The sequence below is a fragment of the Lactuca sativa genome, chromosome 3, assembly GCF_002870075.4.
Source record: "Lactuca sativa cultivar Salinas chromosome 3, Lsat_Salinas_v11, whole genome shotgun sequence".
Taxonomy (NCBI): domain Eukaryota; kingdom Viridiplantae; phylum Streptophyta; class Magnoliopsida; order Asterales; family Asteraceae; genus Lactuca; species Lactuca sativa.
This window is the reverse complement of record NC_056625.2, coordinates 84,837,269-84,858,532: the sequence shown is the minus strand read 5'-3', so window position 1 is coordinate 84,858,532 and position 21,264 is coordinate 84,837,269.

Genomic DNA, 21,264 nt, shown 5'->3' with positions numbered 1-21,264 from the left:
GTGTAATCGGCATATAATTGGGTTATAGAAATCCTGAAGACACCCCGACCATCAAAAGACAACACTAAACGGTTAGGTATCCTTAATCCCAGCGGTGCATACAAGAGACGTGCAGGTGTTTTTCAAAAGGATTGCATATATTTGAGGTTTGTAAAAAGAGTCTTTATATATTTTATAAGTCTAGTTTAAAAACATATGATATCAAGGTTATTACATGCATATAATAAACCATGATATCAATTTTCAAAAGAAAATCACTTTTAAAGGTTCTATATAAAAAGCTAGTTTTTATATAATTTGACGCAATTCAATTTTAATAACCGATATTAAGTTTGAATGCACTTGAACCTTTTATATCTTTAATAAAACTTCATTTTATTACTTATAAATTTGGAGTTTGTATAAGTTATAAAAATCCCCATTTTAAAACTTATAATGGTGTATTTCAAAATTTGCCGTTATTAATGATTTAATAAAATTGGGTTTATTTTAAAATAATAACTTGTTACATCTTATGTCCAATTTTGAAAAACCCAAACTCCATGTGATGTTTATTTTGCCCGAAATTATTTTAGCATGTGAATAACTAATTTATCAACTACACAAAATAATGCATAAAATAAACAACACAAACATGCATAAAAAGATATGTGCATAAACATAACCAACTAATGATAATTTTTTGATCGAACACAAAAATGCCAAGTCCATTCCTAAAGAGACATTTAAGGGGACCAAAAGCATCTTGTAATGTTGTTGTAGAAGCTCCCACTTAAGTTAAAACTCATTGCTTACAAAAGATTGGAAAAACTCTGTTAAAGGAAAAATTGCAGCTTTCATGACACTTTTCAGAAAGTGTCATGTTTCTGTTCAGCACATTTTCAACATGTTTAGTATTCATGACTCCTTTCAAAAAGTGTCATGTTCAGGCCAACACATGTTGAACTCGAAATTTTTTTCCTTTTGTCTTCAAAAAAATGATTCAAACTTCATTTCTTTTTACATCTTTGTACAAATAAATTAATTCTAAAAACTAATCTATTACTTTACAAAAATAACTAAGAGAAACTAATATATTTAATTATTAGATACCATATGAGTAAATAAATTATTACAACCATTTTATAACAAAAATAACCAACACAACAACATAACAACACATTGGTCATTGGCTAGTTTATACACATCATATATATATCAATATACACATCAAACAACCTTTGTTTTTCTAAGACAACTTTAAATGACGAAAGACGCATGAAACTTTTTTCATATAAAATTAAAAAAAAAGTTGTCATAGAAAATATGTATGAACTTATTTTTATAGAAAAACAAGTTGTCCATATTCTCCAAAAATCAAAAATCTAACCAAACTTGCAAGATGGCTCTGATACCAATTGTTGGGTTTTAATTCAAAAATAGTTTCATAAACTTGAAAAATATGGCAATGGAAAACTTTAATTTTCAAGTAACATAAACATTTTATACCCACCAAGGATCTTTTTGCAATTTATAGAAATATTAAAACACTAACCAAAGAAGAGGTGAAGAAATAACAACCTTTGTAGTTCTTTGGGTCCTCTCGGGAGGTTTGGAAGTTGATGAAGAATGTGGAACCTTTGAAACACCAACAATGACTCAACTTTATGTAGATGCTAGTCCAAAACTCTTAAACTGTTAAGCTATAAGTTCATAACACATATGAACTTAAAGAGGGCTTGAAGATGCAAGTGTTCTTCAAGTTTTATAACCAAAACTATAGAGAAATGGAGAGGGAAGAGAGGCTTCGGATTTTGCATCAAGGAATGAAAATGAGCAAATAATAACTCGCAATTTGGTATTGAACAATTCGATTAGTGTACGAATATATACATAAATTCAATAGTTATATTTTAATAATAAAACTACAATACAATATTTTACATTACAGATGGGAGATCTAGGCACATACATTAACAGAGTTTTCATACAAGTACAAATACAGAACATTATTTTCAAGTACAGTGAAACTTACATTTCAGGGAACATTCATTTATCATATGGTTTTATTCAATAATAAACTAGATTATACTATTTCAGAGTACATTAACACTTACACATTTTGGTCTTATGGTATTAAGACTACAATTCATTTACAACAGAAAATATTGTATTTTCTGGAAGAACACAATAACATGCTCAAGGAACAAAAGATAGATTTCGAATATAAAACTACTTATAAACTCACTAACTTAATTTTCGACACTCTTTTCAAAAGCACTTGTATTCTCAAGAAAGCAATAGACACGTATCCACACAGGTTTTGAGAAGACGGAGCTTTATAGAGTCATGTCTTTTAATTTTTGCTATACATTTTTGGTGTCAAGTATACAATGATTTGAACACAGATGTAAAAACTATACTTTATCCATATGATGGTTGTTGTACTTTGATTATTATTATGCAATTGTTGTGATACTGTACTTGACGTCATCCTCCCCGGAACGTTTCTGCCCTTCTAGTTTAGGGGTGTGACACATCTTGCCGCACTTGCCACAATGGTTGCGGCCCTGCTACCTCCTCGATATGTGATCTGATACCTTGGGCTTCTTTCCCGAACTCCCTGTCTGAACCCCGTCTAGTTTCCTCTTCCTCTCCATCTCTAAATCCAGCTCCCTCTCTCGATCCTTTGCAATCATATATTCCAGCGTCTTGCAGTTGGATCAGCTTACAAATTGGCGGATATCACTCTGCAACATCTCATGGTAGCGGGCCTTTTTCATCCCTCGTCCGCCACATACTGTGAAAAAAGAAAAGCCCTTTCCCTAAACATGGCGGTGATCTCAGTCACTGGCTCAATAGTCTGGTGGAGATCTTGGAACTCCCGTGCTAACTGTTCCACCTCAATAACTGGTGCAAACTTGGCCCTAAACCAGATCGATAAATCACTCCAAGTCATGGCATCAATAGCGACATCATTTACAATAGCGTCCAGCCTCCTTCCACCAGTCACGTGTTCTATCCTATAGGGGACAAGAAGCAACTCAGACCTTGTCCCCCTCTGGACATAGGCTAGTACAGAAGGTGTTGGCAACGTCAGCCAACCACCTGTTGTTAGTAATGGGGTCCCTAGTGTTGGATAAGGTGTCTAAGTCCATAACTATTTCTGGTATGTACTTGACCCGACCCGGCATGGTCCATTTGGGTTGCATGGCATCATGCATTTGGATAGACTAAATGAGAGAATTAACACTTGTGGTTTATTAACATATTATAAGTTCTAATATATCAATAATATTATTTAATTAGTATTGATAAAGAATTAATCTAGAATTAATTAAGTGATCAAATGGTGACTAATTAAATATATGGGTTGATTATGTAAATCATCCATAACTTATATAGTGGGCTAAAAGGCTCCATGGATAATCAAGTTGGGTTAAACCTGTTGGATGCTCCATGGAGGCTCCATGGGAGTTACAAACCCATGGGTCATGGAAATGAAGAGTCATGCCACATTAGGGTTTATATGGTGTAACCCTAGATGTGACACACTATATAAACAACATCATACTCACCAAAATCGGCTACACATAGTGACTAGAGGGCTTGACCAATTTTTAGAGTGTTACACATTCTCTCAAAGTTATTCCAAAGCATTTGGTGTTGTGTGAAGCATTCGAGGCATCACACTTGGGGTGCTAGGCTCTCAAGGTTTCAAGGATTCGTAACAACAACAAGGTATGTGTTTCTAGCTATCTTTTACATTATAAAGTTCCCCATGTATGCTAGATAGGTTTATGAACCTTGGAAAAAGTATGTTGCATGTATCTTAGACAAACATAGATCCAAGGTTTTCTAGGGTTGCATGTACACTTAGGAGTGTTAGAATTGCTCAAAACCCATCAGTGGTATCAGATCCTAGGCTTGCTTGTTTGATACTTGATGCAAAATAGTGAAAAAGGTCGATTTTTTGCTGTCTGCATGCTGAACTCGTCGAGTCCATGGGGGGGACTCGCCGAGTTCATGTGAAAACTCATCCTACTCGTCGAGTAGGTTCGTGCACTTGACGAGTAGGAGCCTCAGAATGCAGTTTTTCAACTTTTGCTGCTGGAAATGGACTAGAAACATTACCCTAAACTGTTTTGGTGTTATTAAACCTGTTTTAGATGGTGTAATGGTTGTTCTAATCCATTTACAATGGCTAATATCAAAATTCCATGATTTTATGTGTTCTTGAAATTTTGATATTCATATTCATGTTCTTATGAGTTTATATGATCATAGGAGTTATGTGTAACTTCTTGCTAGTTTTAATTATTGATCATTATGTGTTTTAATGGAATCCATAATTTGTCCTCAAGTTATGGATTACCAAAAGTTTTATCTTTGAATGTCCATTAAATAAACACATAGGTTACATAAAATTAAGAGTCACTCATTTTAATGAACCAATTCATCTCATAAGTTATGAATTGAAGAGTTTTGTTAAGTTAGAAAACATGCCCTCAAGTTTTGGAACTTGTAAAGTCACCTAATTAACTTTAGTTCCAACCCCTAGAATTTTAAATGTTAAAATTCAACCCTTGTACTTTATAATATTATAAGTTTAATAATATATATATATATATATATATATATATATATATATATATATATATATATATATATATATCTATAAGATTAAGTCGTTTTACCGTTAGTAGGTCTCATTCACGAAGCCGGTCTATAAGGGGGTATAAGGTTGTTGCGTATAAAATTGGCAGCTTAATGGGTGTCCACTCTCAACAACCGTTTCCTTGACTGGTGGAGGGTCGTTAGCTGAACAGGTAGGACAGTGACTTAAAATTATCATTAAAAAGTATAATGATTATTATAAAGTAATGTTTTATAAATTTCCAATCTTAGTTACTTTAGAAAAAATGTGAATAAGGTGCTAATCCATGAAATTACATTTTGCAGTTCGATTAAGTCGTTGGTGGAGCGTGTGTGGTTTACCGGCACACTAACTTGGACTTAACAAGGTAGGAAAAGGGTGACTTAAGGTTTTTTCATAAGGTCGGTGGAGTGCGTGTGGTTTACCGACACACCGATTAAGTGGAAAAACATTAAGGGTACCAAGTAATTTGCATGGTTACTTCACACCTTGTTTTGTGATGCTCGATATCCCAGTCACAAAACATGAAGGGCACACTCAAGATTGAAACATGCCGTTGAAAAGCTCAATGAATCTCAAAAGAATCTAGGAATTTCTAAAAACCAAATAAAACCTAATAATTTATATTTCGTTTTCAAGGTGGCAATTGGTGAATCGTCATTCACCTACCTTTAAAATATGTTATAGCTTGGATTACGGCATCGTTCTTCTGAGTTATAATATATTGTGATTGGATCCTAGACTTAATATTACATTTGGGTGTTTTATTAAGGACTTTCTCTATATCTAAACTAAACTTGTTTTCTTCTTTTCAGATGTCTTCCAACAATGCTACTCCTGGCACAAAACCCTACTGGCTCCTTCTCTCTCGTGAACCTTTGTGGGAGAGTCATCTTTGATGGATCCAACTTTACTGACTAGATCAGAAACATCAGGATGGTCACTCGATACGATAACAAGGAATATGTTCTCGACAAGGAGCTCAAGGTGCCTGAGCCAACTGCTACTCCTGAGGAGTTTGCTAAATATGAGGCAGATGAAAGAGATGCTACCATAGTGGCATGCATCATGATGGCCACTATGACAACCGAGCTCCAAAAGTCCTATGAGGACTACTATCCTTTTGAGATGCACCAGGATTTGATGGACCGCTACCATCAGAGTGCTCGTCAAGAGTGATATGAAATCATCTCCTCCATGATAACAACCCGAATGAAAGATGGTGAACCAATCACAGGCCACATGCAGAAAATGCAAAGGTATGTGGACCGTCTGATGAAGCTGAATGTGAACTTCCTAGAGGAGTTAGCAATAGATATCATTTTGCACTCCTTACCATCGTGTTATGATCAATTCTGCATGACATACCACATGAACAAGGAAGAAGTCACCCTCAGCAAACTTCAGGGACTCCTTAAGACCGCAAAATTAGGTCTTAAAGGTAAGTCGGTTGTTACCACTTATACTCCTACTCCACACTCCACAACTGTCCTGGTAATCGGGAAAGGGAAAGGTAAGAAGAGGAAGACCCCTTCGAAGGGTACCAAGGGTAAGACCTTTGTTGGCTCCTCTTCTAGCAGAACCAAGAAAGGTTTCATTACACCTTCTTTTGATCCCAAAGAGGCTGAATGCTTCTACTGCCATGAAAAAGTGCATTGGAAGCGGAACTGCCCAAAGTACCAGCAAGATTTGAAGGATGGGAAAGTGAAACCCAACCATGCAGGTATTTACACTATCTTATCTAATAATTCACTCTATTCTAACTCTTGGGTCCTTGATACCGGTTATGATATTCATATTTGTTCTGATTTGCAGGGACTAAGAAGAAGTGAGAATGTGGAGCATGGAAAGAGAAACTTGATCATGGGAAATAGGAAAGTTTCACCTGTTACCAAGATTGGAGTTTATACTTTGTTGCTAAGTAGTGGGTTTACTTTAGATTTGAATAAATGTTGTTATTCGCCAGAAATGGCAAGAATGTTATTTCCTTTCATGCTTTGTACAAACAAGGTTTTACCTTTTCTTTTGATAATGAAATTGGTGGAATAAATGCTTCCTTTAATAATGTGTTTTATTTTAAAGCATTACCTTGTGATGGTGTGTATGAAGCTGTGTCTGTTGTAGATAATTTAGGAAATAATGTGTTGTGTGTTGATTCTACAAATGATAATAACTTGGATAAAGTATTATTCTGGCATTGTCGTCTTGGTCATATAAGCAAGAAATGCATAGGCCAACTCCAAAAGGATGGAGTTTTGGAATCATTTGACCTAAAGTCAAATGATAGTTGTGAATCATGCTTACTTGGAAAAATGACAAAGTCACCCTTCATTGGTTCTTGTGAGAGGGGTTAAGGTTTGTTGGATCTTATACACACGGATGTGTATGGACCCTTCAAAAATGCCACCAGGGATGCTAATCGTTATTATTTGACTTTTACTGATGATTACAGTAGATATGGATATGTCTACTTAATCAAGCATAAGTCATAGACTTTTGAACAGTTTAAAGAGTTTAAACAGGAAGTCGAGAATCAATTGGGCAGGAACATTAAGATGCTTCGATATGATCGCGGTGGTGAGTATCTTAGTACAGATTTCCTCGACTAGCTTGGGAAGTGTTTCGCTATGAAGGACCTTGGAGAAGCTGCCTATATTCTAGGGATAAGGATTTTGAGAGACCGGAGTAAAAGACTAATTGGGCTTAGTCAGAGTACATACTTGGAGAAGGTGTTGAAGAGATTTAGCATGCAAGATTCGAAGAAAGGAGAGTTACTCATCCAGAGTAATGCTAGACTGAGTAAGACTCAGAGCCCGAGTATCGAGGTTGAGATAGCAGAAATGAGTCGAGTACCTTATGCTTCTGCAGTAGGCTCGATCATGTATGCTATGACCTGCACTCGTCCTGATGTAGCCTTTGCTTTAAGCATGGCTAGTAGGTATCAGGGTAACCCTAGTAAGGCTCACTGGACAACGGTAAAGAACATTCTCAAGTACCTGCGGAGGACTAAGGACTGGGTCCTTACCCTTGGTGGGAATGATGACTTGAGAGTTGTAGGGTATAGTAATGCTAGCTTCCAGACTGATAGGGATAATTTCTGCTCTCAGTCGGGCTGGGTCTTTACCTTAAATGGAGGGGCAATCTCTTGGAAAAGTTCCAAGCAAGAAACAGTGGCTGATTCAACTTGCAAATCAGATTATATAGCGGCAAGCGAGGCAGCAAAGGAGGCTATATGGCTAAAGAACTTCATTAGAGACATTGGAGTTGTACCAGCTATAGCGGAGCCCATAGAGATTTTCTATGATAGTGAAAGTGAAGTTACCTTAGCAAAGGAACCAAGGGATCATAGGAGATCCAGGCACATTGACAGAAAATACCATTTCATCAGACATCGTATAGAAGAAGGACTCCTCGTGGGCTCGTGGCAAAGAGGGTATCATCGGATGAGAACCCGGCAGATCCCCTCACAAAGGGATTGGGCAGGGTTAAGCATCTCCAGCATGCAAGGAGTATAGGGCTGAAGGATGATATTAGTTTTAGTAGTTAGATAATTTTGAAAATTTTAAAGTGTAATTGACATTTGATGATAAATAAAAGTTGTGTTTATTTATGAGTAAAGTGTTGCTATCCCTTGTCAATCGTTTACTATTATTTCTTTTGCATGTTTTGACTTCCAGAATATTTATGTTGAGTTTTACATATTATTCAAATTATCCACAGTCAGTCATATGTTGGAAGTAGATATGAAGTAAGACTATCATGAGTTGGTTGTAGAGGTCTAATATGTTGGACATGGCCTCAACACTCATGAGTGCTCATAAGTTCTGAGTATTGGATTCAACCCACGCTCACTTGTATCACTTCATGGAATTTATCTCGAGTGATCGTGAGAAGGTAATATCATACAAGTCTTCAAACCTAGAGATATGACTTGTTAACTATGAGTTAGTTATGCATTGATCGTGCGAAAACGCATTGGTAACTCAATGTTATAAAACATGAAGTTGTGTGTAATTTAACAAGTAGAAGATCAAGCATATGAGTCGAAGTTTATCTGTTCCTTCTTGGATTAGAAGCGATATCTGGGCCCCTCGATGACCCATGTAACGGGCCCGGTCATAACTAAGTTGATGTGTTCAATTAAGTTCTATGTCAAACAAATTGGAAATCAGGAAACAAACTGCTAGACAAAAAGTAAGACACTGTTCCATGTATTTGTCCGGCTGATATCTAGAACAGAGGATTATATGATCACTTATCTGAAATGGCGTATCATCATCTTCTCAGTTCCGAGAAACCTTGAAAAGAGCTACGATTGCCTATCGGTTCCTGAAGTCGTACTTGCAGTTATAGTTATTAGATTTATCCAAGTGGGAGACTGTTGGATAAGGTGTCTAAGTCCATAACTATTTTTGGTATGTACTTGACCAGACCCGGGATGGTCTATTTGGGTTGCATGGCATCATGCATTTGGATAGACTAAATGAGAGAACTAACACTTATGGTTTATTAATATATTATAAGTTCTAATATATCAATAATATTATTTAATTAGTATTAATCAAGAATTAATCTAGAATTAATTAAGTGATCAAATGATTAAATATATGGGTTGATTATGTAAATCGTCCATAACTTATATAGTGGGCTAAAAGGCTCCATGGATAATCAAGTTGGGTTAAACCCATTGGATGCTCCATGGAGGCTCCATGGGAGTTACAAACCCATGGGTCATGGAAATGAAGAGTCATGCCACATTAGGGTTTACATGGGGTAACCCTAGATGTGACACACTATATAAAGAACATCATACTCACCAAAATCGGCTACACATAGTGAAAAGAGGGCTTTACCAATTTTTAGAGTGTTACACATTCTCTCAAAGTTATTCCAAAGCATTTGGTGTTGTGTGAAGCCTTCGAGGCATCACACTTGGGGTGCTAGCCTCTCAAGGTTTCAAGGAATCATAACAACAACAAGGTATGTGTTTCTAGCTATCTTTTACATTATAAAGTTCCCCTTGAATGCTAGATAGGTTTATGAACCTTGGAAAAAGTATTTTGCATGTATCTTAGACAAACATAGATCCATGGTTTTCTAGGGTTGCATGTACACTTAGGAGTGTTAGAATTGCTCAAAAGCCATCACCAATCCCCATGATAGTTTGGAGCTTCACAAGCTCCGAACTCTCTGAATGTTAGCGTGCGCTCCCCCATCATGACCGCCATCTCGGTGCGGAATGCACCCAACCTCTCATCAAGAATCTCCAAAATGCCCTCCTTGACCGTACAGAAGATTATAGGAGTCTGGTCCATAATACTGCGCGTGATATCAGATGAAATAAACACTCTCATCTGGTTATCGAGCCTCCCGCCTTTAGAGCCCGAGCCTGATCCCTCGTCTGCACCTGAACTACCAACTGGTCTAGTACGTAGCGACACCATACAAAAATACACTATAACAAACATCATAATACTCATCATAACTCGATGGATCATACACACTACAAGTTCGTTGGTTTCATCTTAGCCCTCCTTGACTCGAGTATAGATCCTCTGCTTTCAGTAGTACGGGCCCATACTACCTTCCACATCTATCCGTACTTTCCTAAAGAATTGCCTTGAATCCACCAAGTCCATTTCACTTCTACTTCTCATTGTACTACTCACATCCTAGGCATAGCCTAGGGTAATCTCCGACCCACTCTCCGCCATCAGTTTCATAAGAAGTCCCTGCTACCTTACCCTAACTAGCTCGCGAATACAATTACATATTACTAAGACCAGATAATTCTTCGAATGAGAGGTCTCTCCCTACAACAGTAGGACTCAAACAAGAGCTGCACAATAGGGATAATCCTAACCTTCTAAAATTATATAGTCCTTGCAATATGCAACTTAGCATATTCGTTTACTAGTTAGCTAAATGTAACTAGAAATCGTAAAAGCACGAAGCAAGCAACATTCGAGCATTGAGTATCCAAAACTAAGCATATCCTAATCAGGCCATCATATCACTGACTAATCAGTACTAGCATGCTTTCAAGAAGCTCATACAGTAGGTATACAAGGCATCCTTGCTAGATCCTTAGACCTAATCTATCTTGTAGTTCTCATACACATATAGCATGCATACAAGGCATCCTTCCTAGATCCTTAGCCCTAATCTAGCATGCAAATCTCATAATCATATCATATCATAACAAACATGTATGGGTAATTTGAGAGAACTTACTTAAGCTCGGCTGATTGCATGCACCACACCCTTTTCTCTTTTTGGAAATCCTTTTTATAAATTTTGAAAATTTTCATAACAAGTCCTCAGTTTGAGTTTAGACACACCGAGAGTGTGCCCGAATCCGTCAAACCAAGGCTCTAATACCAAATTGAATCATCCCAAATTTCATGACAAAAAATTTCATTTTTAATTATTAAATGAAACCATAGTTATCAAAAAAATTAAATCAAAATAGAAGTCAAAGTATCTCAAAACATTGTTCCCAAATCAAAACATCAAAGGAAAACATCCAAGGCTAAACATTATAGTGTGTGCAATGCAGTCATCTGTAACGCCCGCAGATTGAAGCTAGTCAAATTAGAGACAATAATCGTCAAAAATAAATTTTTGATGGAAGATTATTTTGAATGAATAATCTTAACCAAGTTATAGTATATGTCACCACGGTTCCATACATACTAAGAACGCCGAAATCTGAATTATAACGAAGAAGTTATGTCCCGTCGATGTTTTACGGCAAAACCGGCACGACACCGCGTAATGTAAAAAGTGAATTTTTGATAAACTAATTTCTAGCCTTAGAGATCTAAATTAAAGTTGTAGTATACGTTAAACCGAGAGTGTGCATAAAAAGAACGTCCAAATTTGACTTCGTATGAGGAAGTTATGATTTTTCTAAGATTTGGCCTAGCAGTGCACAGCTCCGAATTCGAATTTTAGATCGAGCGGTTTTTGGCCAATGCGTCCTAAATGAGAAAGTTATGATTTTTCTAAGAACCTTGTCTCACGATGTGAGAAGGCCCAGACAACCTATAAATAGAGGCCTAAATCACCCCCAAAACTCACACCTTTCATACCTTTTCTCTACCATCACCCCCAAACCCTCTTCCCCCTTCCCCAGCACCTCCTAGGTGTTAGACGTGAGTCCCGGAGTGCCAGAAGGCTCCGAGAAGAAGGGTTTTCAGCTCAGAAGTTCTGCTCCTACATAGCCTGACTCCTAGCCAAACCCCGATAAGTGATTTATGCTTACCTTACTTTAAGTATGACTTATGTTTAAGTTCATTATCGTTATTATGAACCTATAAACACGGTTTATCAGTGATTCCAAGTCGTTATACTGATTGACCTACTTATGGGGATGATGTCTAGGTTGTGATTTAGTGAGGTGTTTAAAGTGGGATTTCCAAACAGTGTACTTCATATACCAAACGGACCCTACCTCCGATATGATCCTACCTGGTTGTTCCTTACTTGATAGATCATGAAGCAGACTTTGAGTTAATGATGAATCTAGTCTAATAATTAGTCGCAATAAAGATTAGACTAAAATCTAGTGGTAATAATACTGTGTTTCATAGGAAATCATATTGTTAAGAAGTGAAGAGCTGCTCGAATTTCGAGTCGTCAGTATAACAAGTGAGAGCATAGTTACTTTCATCTTACACATAAATATGAAGTATTTTATATAAATTACGTGCTATGTGTGCATATAACCTGTATACTTGCTATCTATGCTGGATGAACAATTTTATACATGTTTTAAATAATTTAAATTGTATATGTATTTTATATCTACGAATATGTTGCGTAAAACATGGGTAGATGAATGATGAGAGATGAAAGATGATATGAGTGAACATTGGCGACTATGAGATTTAGTGCCTAAGCCTTGGCAACTATGAGACTTAGTGCCTAAACCCTGAAGACTATGCGACTTAGTGCCTGTTGTATAAACCCTGGCGACTATGAGACTTAGTGCCTAAACTCTGGCGACTATGCGACTTAGTGCCCGCTGTATAAACTTTGGCGACTATGCGACTTAGTGCCAGTTGTATAAACCCTGGCGACTATGAGATTAGGGCCTAAACCCTGGTGACTATGCGACTTAGTGTTTGTTGTATAAACCCTGGCGACTATCAGACGTAGTGCCTAAACCTTGGCGACTAGGCGATTTAGTGCCTATTAAGTAAACCCTGGCAACGATAGATTTCGTGTCGATTCCTTAGGATGATCCTTAGGAATGAATGAATGAGGAATAGCTAATTCTTAGGACAGATCCTTAAGAGTAAAAAAGATAATGGGGATGGGTAATTGGGTTGATTGTTTGATATTTAAACATAATAATTATATTATTGTGGGTTGAAAATCCTATGTACTCACCAGGTTTCCCAACCTGACTCACTCAAGCTTATTTGAATCACATGTGCTGATACGAAGTTACATTACACTGAGAGCTTAAAGATGTGTAGATCACTAGTATAAATGTATGTAAGTTCTGTTTATGCTTATGTTTCTGTATTGACAATGACATCCCAAATGTTTTAAAATGAATAAAAATACATTTCTTCAAAAATGCTTTGATAACATATTTATCATGTTTTATTGGGAACAAATTTCGCAACATTTTTATTAAAAGAAGTACTCCGATTTTTATAAAGCATAAACAAAATCGGTCTTTTTTTGTCGTGAAAATGGAGATGTCACATCATCCCGAGCTCTTCTCTTTGCTACCAGAAGTACCTGAAACCAAAACTGAAAACAGTAAGCACAAAGCTTAGTGAGCTTCCCCAAACTACCACATACCATACATATAATCACGTAATTGCATATAAACATATCATGGGCCCCGACCTTTCATCGCTCCCTGCCCGTCATTAGGACTCGCCCTGCATCGATCTGAGCTCGGAATGCATATAAAAATTTCACAATACACATAAACATATAACACATAGCATAAACATATAAACATTTATTGGGCACCGCCCGACATCGGACCAAAATCAGGAAAGCATATAAACATTCCTCGAGCACCGCCCGACATCGGACCGAAATCTGGAAACATACAAATACAGACACATGCAAGAATCACGAAGACATCAAGCATACAAACATTCCTGGGGCATCGACCGATATCAGATCGTAATCTAAAAAAATATATAAACATACATCGGGCACTGCCTAACATCGGACCTTGGTTTAGGACATACTAACATAAATATACGGGTCGACATTGGTGCCTTCGACCCGTTCACATAGGAGGAAACTCACCTCAAATGTCGGATGATAGCTGAAACGTCTCTGTCCTATAATCGGCTCTAGCAATCCTTGAACTAAGTGATCAATCCATCAAAACCCCGAAATACCCAAAATGGCCTCAGAAGTCAAACTTGGTTAACCACGGTCAAAGTCAAGGTCAACATTCCATGTTGACCCAAATCGTCGAGTTCCTTCAGTCTTCATAAAATCGAGAAAAACCTAGCCATCTCACCGAGTCATCTCATCAACTCAACGAGTTTGCTCAGTAACCAGAAAGGTTGGGGGACCACGATCCAACTGGCTGTAACGCCTGTGTTTCCGGGCTTGCCGTTCTTAGCAATATAATAGTCCAGGTTAACCTTTGTAACCCGTTTTGAAATAATAAGATTGTATTATTTGAGTATTATGTGTTTTGTGCTTAATTGCTTAATTATGTGGTCTGATTAATTAAGAATAAAAATAAGCGTCAAAATTTAAGTGTAAAATAAACTTAATATCTTTGGTTAATGTTGTAGTAGTCGAAACGAGGTTTCCGAATATATATAGAACGCCCAAATCTGACTTCGTATGACGAAGTTATGATTTATCGAAGTTCCGGCTTAGCGGTATACAACCTGTTTTACTCGAATTGAGATCGAGCGGTTGTTAGCCGAAGCAATCTAAATGAGAATCGAAGATCTCATTGTTGGTATCGAAGCGATAAAAAGTTAGGCGAGAACGGACGTCAAACGAAGAAGTTATGAATTTATAACGAAAGTTTCTGTCGCGGCCTATTAAAAATAATTAATAAAAATGAAGTCAAAATTAGCCGACGGAGTCTAAACGAAAGTCGTAGAGCGTGGTCTCACCTTTCCGTGGATATAAAGAACGCCGAAAACGGAGTTCGTATGAAGAAGTTATGAATTTCCGAAGTTTATTAATCATTTAGTAATTAAATTTAATTATAAATCGAAGGTATTATCCGAAGCCGTGTCACCGGTGTAATCCGGAGTACGCCCCGCGTACGAGGTTACGCTATCGCATAACTCCGATAGTGTCGACACTTCGGATGACGCATGCAATGACGATTTCGGACGCGTACGCGCTGCGTACGCCTGTACGCCCCGCGTACTCCGAGGTTCCAGCCTCTATATAAAGGATCCGAAGGCAGCCTCATTTGTTGTTCAATTTCTTCTCTTCTCTCTAGTCTTTTGCATCGTTTTTCGTGCCGAAGCTACCCCGAAGCCCCGGTATCATACTCTAGCCCCGAGGCAAGTCCCGAGATCCCGAAGATCCCGAGAAGCGCGGTTCCCGAGTCGAAGCTCTGCCCGCGAGAAGTTCGATTTTCGAGGAGATCTTCCAGATCTGCTGTGGATTACTAGTTCTCTAAGCCGTAGTGCTGTCGGATCGTCTTCTGATCAAGTGAGTGTGTAGTTATTTCTTCTAATACAATAATACGAAGTATTTTATATAAAAATACGTGCTATGTGTATATATTTGGTTGTGTTATGTGTGAATGAGTATTCACTCTCTTCTATCTTATAGATCTGCTTATTTCTTTATGAGATATGTGTTATGTGTGTGTGCCTCATCTGTTATGTGACATATGTGTTGATTAAAGCATGCTATGCAGGTTTTCTTTAAACTACGTATGAAAAATATATATTTTTATCTACTAATATGTTGGGTAGAACATGGGTAGATAGTTGGTGTGGAATAAACAGATGAGAGGCCTCGATGTTGTTGTTGTTGTTGATCTAGTTATTCAGCGGAGTATGGATAACGACCACGGACTCTTTCTAGACAGTCCAGTGGAACACTAGCAGGTTCATAACCTGTAGGTGTTGTGAACGATGTGTTCACCGGTGTACTCTATCCCCCTCATGGTTGCCTTTAGGATATCTATTGTTGAGGAAACCCCTTCGCAGTGATGTCCGTCCCGATGAAAATCCTAGATTAGGTCCCTTGAGATAGTTGTTTTAGGGACGTAAAGTGAGGATAACGGGAATGGGTAATCGGGATAGTGATTGGTTGGTGAAATTAAATATAACTTATTTATTGTGGGTTGAAAACCCTATATGCTCACCAGGCTCCCAAGCCTGACCCACTTAGTTTTATTTGTATTACAGGAAGTGGCACAAGGGCGTAAGATGGATGGATCATCTTGTTGTTTTGTTTACAAGTCTGTATATGTATATATTTGTTGAATGACTTGTAATGTTTATCGTTTATGCTTTATGGCCTGTATCGGAACATGACATCCCGAGTTTTGATTATATAATGAAATGCATCTCTTGATGAAATGCTTTGATAAATATTATTTTATCATGTTTTGTTTTGGGAACAAATTCCGCAACTCTTTCAAATCAAAAGGATTTACTCTGAAAATATTTAAAAGCATAAATGAAAATCGGTCTTTTCTGGCCGAGATTTTGGGGATGTCACACTGGCCGCGTTAGAAAATCAACTCGTTGATTTTTCCTAGTCTTAACTCATTTAGTCACTTCCAAGCGAGTCTAATGCCTCCAAACCATAGATCTAGTCACCTAAGGCTGAGATACCACGTAAAGTTGCTAACTTTACATCCATGAATGGTTTCAAGAGGCTAAAATCACTAAAACTAAGCTTCATTAGAGACCTAGGGCATGGAGGAGGGCCAAGACTTGATAAAGATGGAAACTTTAAGTCTCAAAAGGCTATGAAATGTCTAGATCAAAAGTTATAACTTCAAGATATGTTCAAATCCAAGAATGACTCTAAAATAAACTACTAAAAGCGATAAACTTCTCATTAAAGAGATCTATCAAATAAAAGGTCAATGTATCGACTTTATACCTTGATATGGCTTCCACAACAGAGGAACTCCCGGATCCAAAGCTTCTCCCTTCAACTAAGCACCACCAACTTCAAGATCCTTCATGAAAACCGCAAAGAAAACATTCTTTACACTCATACACACTACAAATGTTAGAAATCATGAATTAGGGTATTACTGGACCGAGGAAACGGTGATGCAGGCCACAATGAAACATTAAGGCCTTTAAATAGGGTACAAAACCCTGAAAATTAGGGTTTCATTTCTGCCAGCCTACTCGTCGAGTTGAGGCCTCCCAACTCATCGAGTAGGACTCTTAACCCGTGTCCCAAATCATTTCTACTCGATGATTCTGGGGCTCCCAACTCATCGAGTCTCTCTACAAAAGTAAATAAATTATGATTTTAAATACATACCAGGAACCAGACCTTAAACAATTCTTTCATACTTTTATAAATATTTTCCAACTTTCTCGATTTGTGTGCCATTGATCTCGGTATCAAATAATTTTTCTTCAAATGAAGAATAATGGTCTCGGTTACAAGGATTCCAAAAACTCAGACGGATTAATTTTTTGAGTTGCAACACTCCCAAAAATCGTGTTTAAAGATTCGCGTTTAATTGGACCCGGAACGTCTACTTTTTTTACTTTTGCATTTATTTTTGTTAAAAATATTTTGATTATAAAATTAAATATTTGACTATAACCTGAGTCCAAAAATGCTTTTGGAATTTCTATCTAAGGTGTGCAAGTACCTTAACGGGTAGAAACGTTTTTAGAAGTTTTAAGAAAAATAGTATTATATTGGTTTGGATTCTTAAAACGGTCCTATCTTTTGTATACGAGCTTCGTTTTGGATGTTCTTTATATTTTCAGAACTAGGAGAACATGTAATACAAGACTAGAGTATTTTTTTGCTCACAACTGCTTAATACAAAATTTTAGTTTTTCAGACACATTAACCAAGGTTGCAGTTTTTGCTTTTTAATTCGTTTGTCAGTCTACATATTTGGAAGTAAGATACAATCTGGTATCTTGTAATATTTTGAATGAACTCATTTATTTTATAAAAGATGCACTAAAAATGAATGAGTCAAATTACCAAGAGATTTATTGTGAACTTGACTGTTCACAGTCTTTGACTTAACGTCCAGGATGTCACAATATATTACCATTTATTTTGTTTAGTGGGGCCCATTAGTCATTTGTGATTAGAAGATATAACATTGCATGTACACATATAGCAATGTACGATGATTTTAGTACCAAAACGAAATTGTCCTAATGTTTTTAATTGTCAAAACGGCATTTACCTCCTACATTACCAAAATTACCCCTATGTCCTACATTAAATACTCGAACTACCCTTTACACCTAAAATACCCCTAACTTATACCTCATAAATGAACGAAAGTTTTGTTGCATCCTCATATACCAAAATTGCTCATAAATCCTACATCAAACAATGATATGTTAACATTACAAAACCATAAATTCAAATAACAAACATGATGCTCAATGTTTGATACAATATTCAGGAATGTCAAATACCATAAAGACCCCACTCAAATACCGTAAACACTGATATTTTAACATTACATATACACACACTTAAAACAAGATCTACTCCAAATGCAATGCAGTTGCATCACTACTACCTTCAACTTCAAATACGTTAGTAAGCTTCATTTTCAGGATTCTCTCTGCTTTGGTTGACTTGCACCAACCATCTTCCTAATAGCTTCATTCATCCTAACCACTATTAAGGTGCATTAGCTTGCACACTTTGTTGTTCACCTGCCTCCACCATAATTGCATCTTCCCCATCCTTTTGCAAATTGACTGACTCTTATGTTTGCCTTGCCTTTTGTTTCTTTGTGACATTAACTTTAGGTATCCTTTCCACTTGACTATAAGTGCTTTTGTTGTATCCTGTCTGCTTCCATATGCCACAAGTAATCTTTTTTCCTGCCTTTGAAACTATGTGTTTTCCAGGCCTTTCAGAAGCATCCCTTCTTCTCTTGATGGTTGGTCTGCACGGTATTCTTCTTTTCATTGGATGTAGTGGGAAGGCTACATGTTGCTTCCATTCATCCCATGTATGGGCTGTTTGTAAGTATTATGGAAGAATACTCCCAAGTATTATGGAAGAATTCTCCATAGTACATTCGGTCAACATATGTGCCATCGGGTGTGTAATCTTTAAGTATGCTAATGTTGCTACTGAATGAATGCACCTATACCCATTTAGTTTCCATAGCTTGCAACTTCATTCCTTTTTTTGGAACATTAAAATAATATGTCTCGTCCAATTTCCTTATTTCAAATGTCATCCCCCATAAGATACAACCTGCTAATACCTTCATAATGTAATGCAAATCATTAGATTTTACATAATATACTATTGTGTACTGTAATATGTATACATACCTCTGTTGATTTTGAATAATATCCAATTTCTCCCTGATGTTAGGACAAACTAAATAATGACCCTATCCTTCTCCTTAAGCTTTCTTTGTCACCATCCTTTGCATAACATATATACGAATGTACTCCAATATGCTAATGATAGGTTTCTTCCTAGCATCCAATATGTCATTGTTAAAGCTCTCTGAAATCCGTTGTCCATAAATTCACATGAGGCATGGTGAAATCTAATTAAAGCTAAAGACCATGTCTTAGGATCCCTCTCTATTACATAAGTGAAGGCATCATGGTTTAACTTTTCAATCTCTTTCATGGCTGCATTGAAATTAGCTTCTTTTGTTGCCTACTAGCATCTAAAAAATGTTTTCAAATTGTGCTCCACTAAATCACTTTCTAAAATTGGCATAGATATGCTAATCACACTGCCTGTTCTCTACTACTACGAATACATCCTTCACTGCCTCAATCAAACTCTACATACATAACAACATATTATGGAGTTACAATTAAGAATGTGTATTATTATACATTTATAAAATTGAAGCATACCTTGTGTTGATTAGAAATTAAAACTAGCCCAGGATGTTCATTCCAACAATTCAAATCTTCTACAAGATTTTCAGTGAACCCTTCCAATTCTCTTTGTTTTCCACACATACAAAATCCCAAGTAATTGGGAATAGTCCGTTGTTACCATCCCTACCCACGACACAAAGCAACTCCCCTTGGCAAAAACATTTAAGGAAACATCCATCCAAGTTAATGATCTTTCTATACCCTCCCCTCCATCGCTATTTCACTCCGATAAAGCATACATAAATCTTATTGAAGTAGGTTTTACTGAAACATCCCAAAAATACAGTCTAAAAATTTCGTTTTTAATAATTAATAAAACCATAGTTATCAAAACACATATCAAAATATCTCAAACATCATATCAATGTATATACAAATATCAAAGTATCAACATCCCAGGCTGAACATATGGTGTGTGAACTGCAATCATCCCGAGATCTTCCCCTAGCTACCAGAAGTACCTGAAACCAAAACTGAAAACTGTAAGCACGAAGCTTAGTGAGTCTCCCCAAACTGCGAAATACCATACACATAACATGCAACTAGGAGATACAAGCCCCACCCACTCACAGGGAGATTCAGGCCCTGCCCACACTCCATTGTCTAGGAGATTCCCCCTCCCCCCCCCCCCCCCACACTCCGTTGTCTAGGAGATTCAGGCCCCACCCATACTCTGCTATCTAACATGCATACAAGTATCACACAGACAACAAGTATATTTATTCCTATCAACCGGTCACATAACTTTACTAAAATATTACTACGTGATTCGGGCCCCGCCCACTCTCGGCTACTAAGAGATTCAGGCCCCGCCCACACTCAGCTACTAACATATCACATATATGGGCCGACCTTGGTGCCTTAGACACGTTACTACCTAAGGAAACTCACCTTGTAAAGTTGACTGTTGAAAACTCGAGTGAGGAATCTCTGACTGCTGCTCCGGCGACTCCCCGACTATCAATTTCATAAAAACACTTAATCAGAATCTGATAATCCTTATTAGGGTAAAATGACCATTTTACCCCTGGTCAAAGTCAACGCTTAGGTCAAAGTCAACCTTCTGGTTAACCCAACTCGTCGATTTGCTCCATCAACTCGTCGATTTCTAGATCCTGGAATTGTGATCGAACTCGTCGAGTCTCCCCTCAAGTCGTCGAGTTTCCAAGCTATTCACAGTTGCAATCTACTGATTTAACTCTTCGAGAATCTTCACTGACTCGTCGAGTTCTACCTGAAGCTAAAACGGGACAAACTAAATCAACTCGTTGAGTCGCTCTTTGGACTCGTCGAGTTCCCCTGTCTGATTGATCCATCTCAATGGATTAAGCTCCTACCCTTCATATCCAAACTCCTAGCTTCATCTACACATTGGGAATACACTTTTAAGGGTAAAGTTTCAAACTTTTCCCGTTCTTAGTCCTTCTTAATGGTTTTAGCTCAAACCCTAACTCTCTAGAACATAGATCTGTTGGGTTTTGAGCAATCTAACACTTCCTAAGTGTGCATGCAACCCTAATAAACCTTGGATCTATGTTTGTCTAAATACATGCAAAA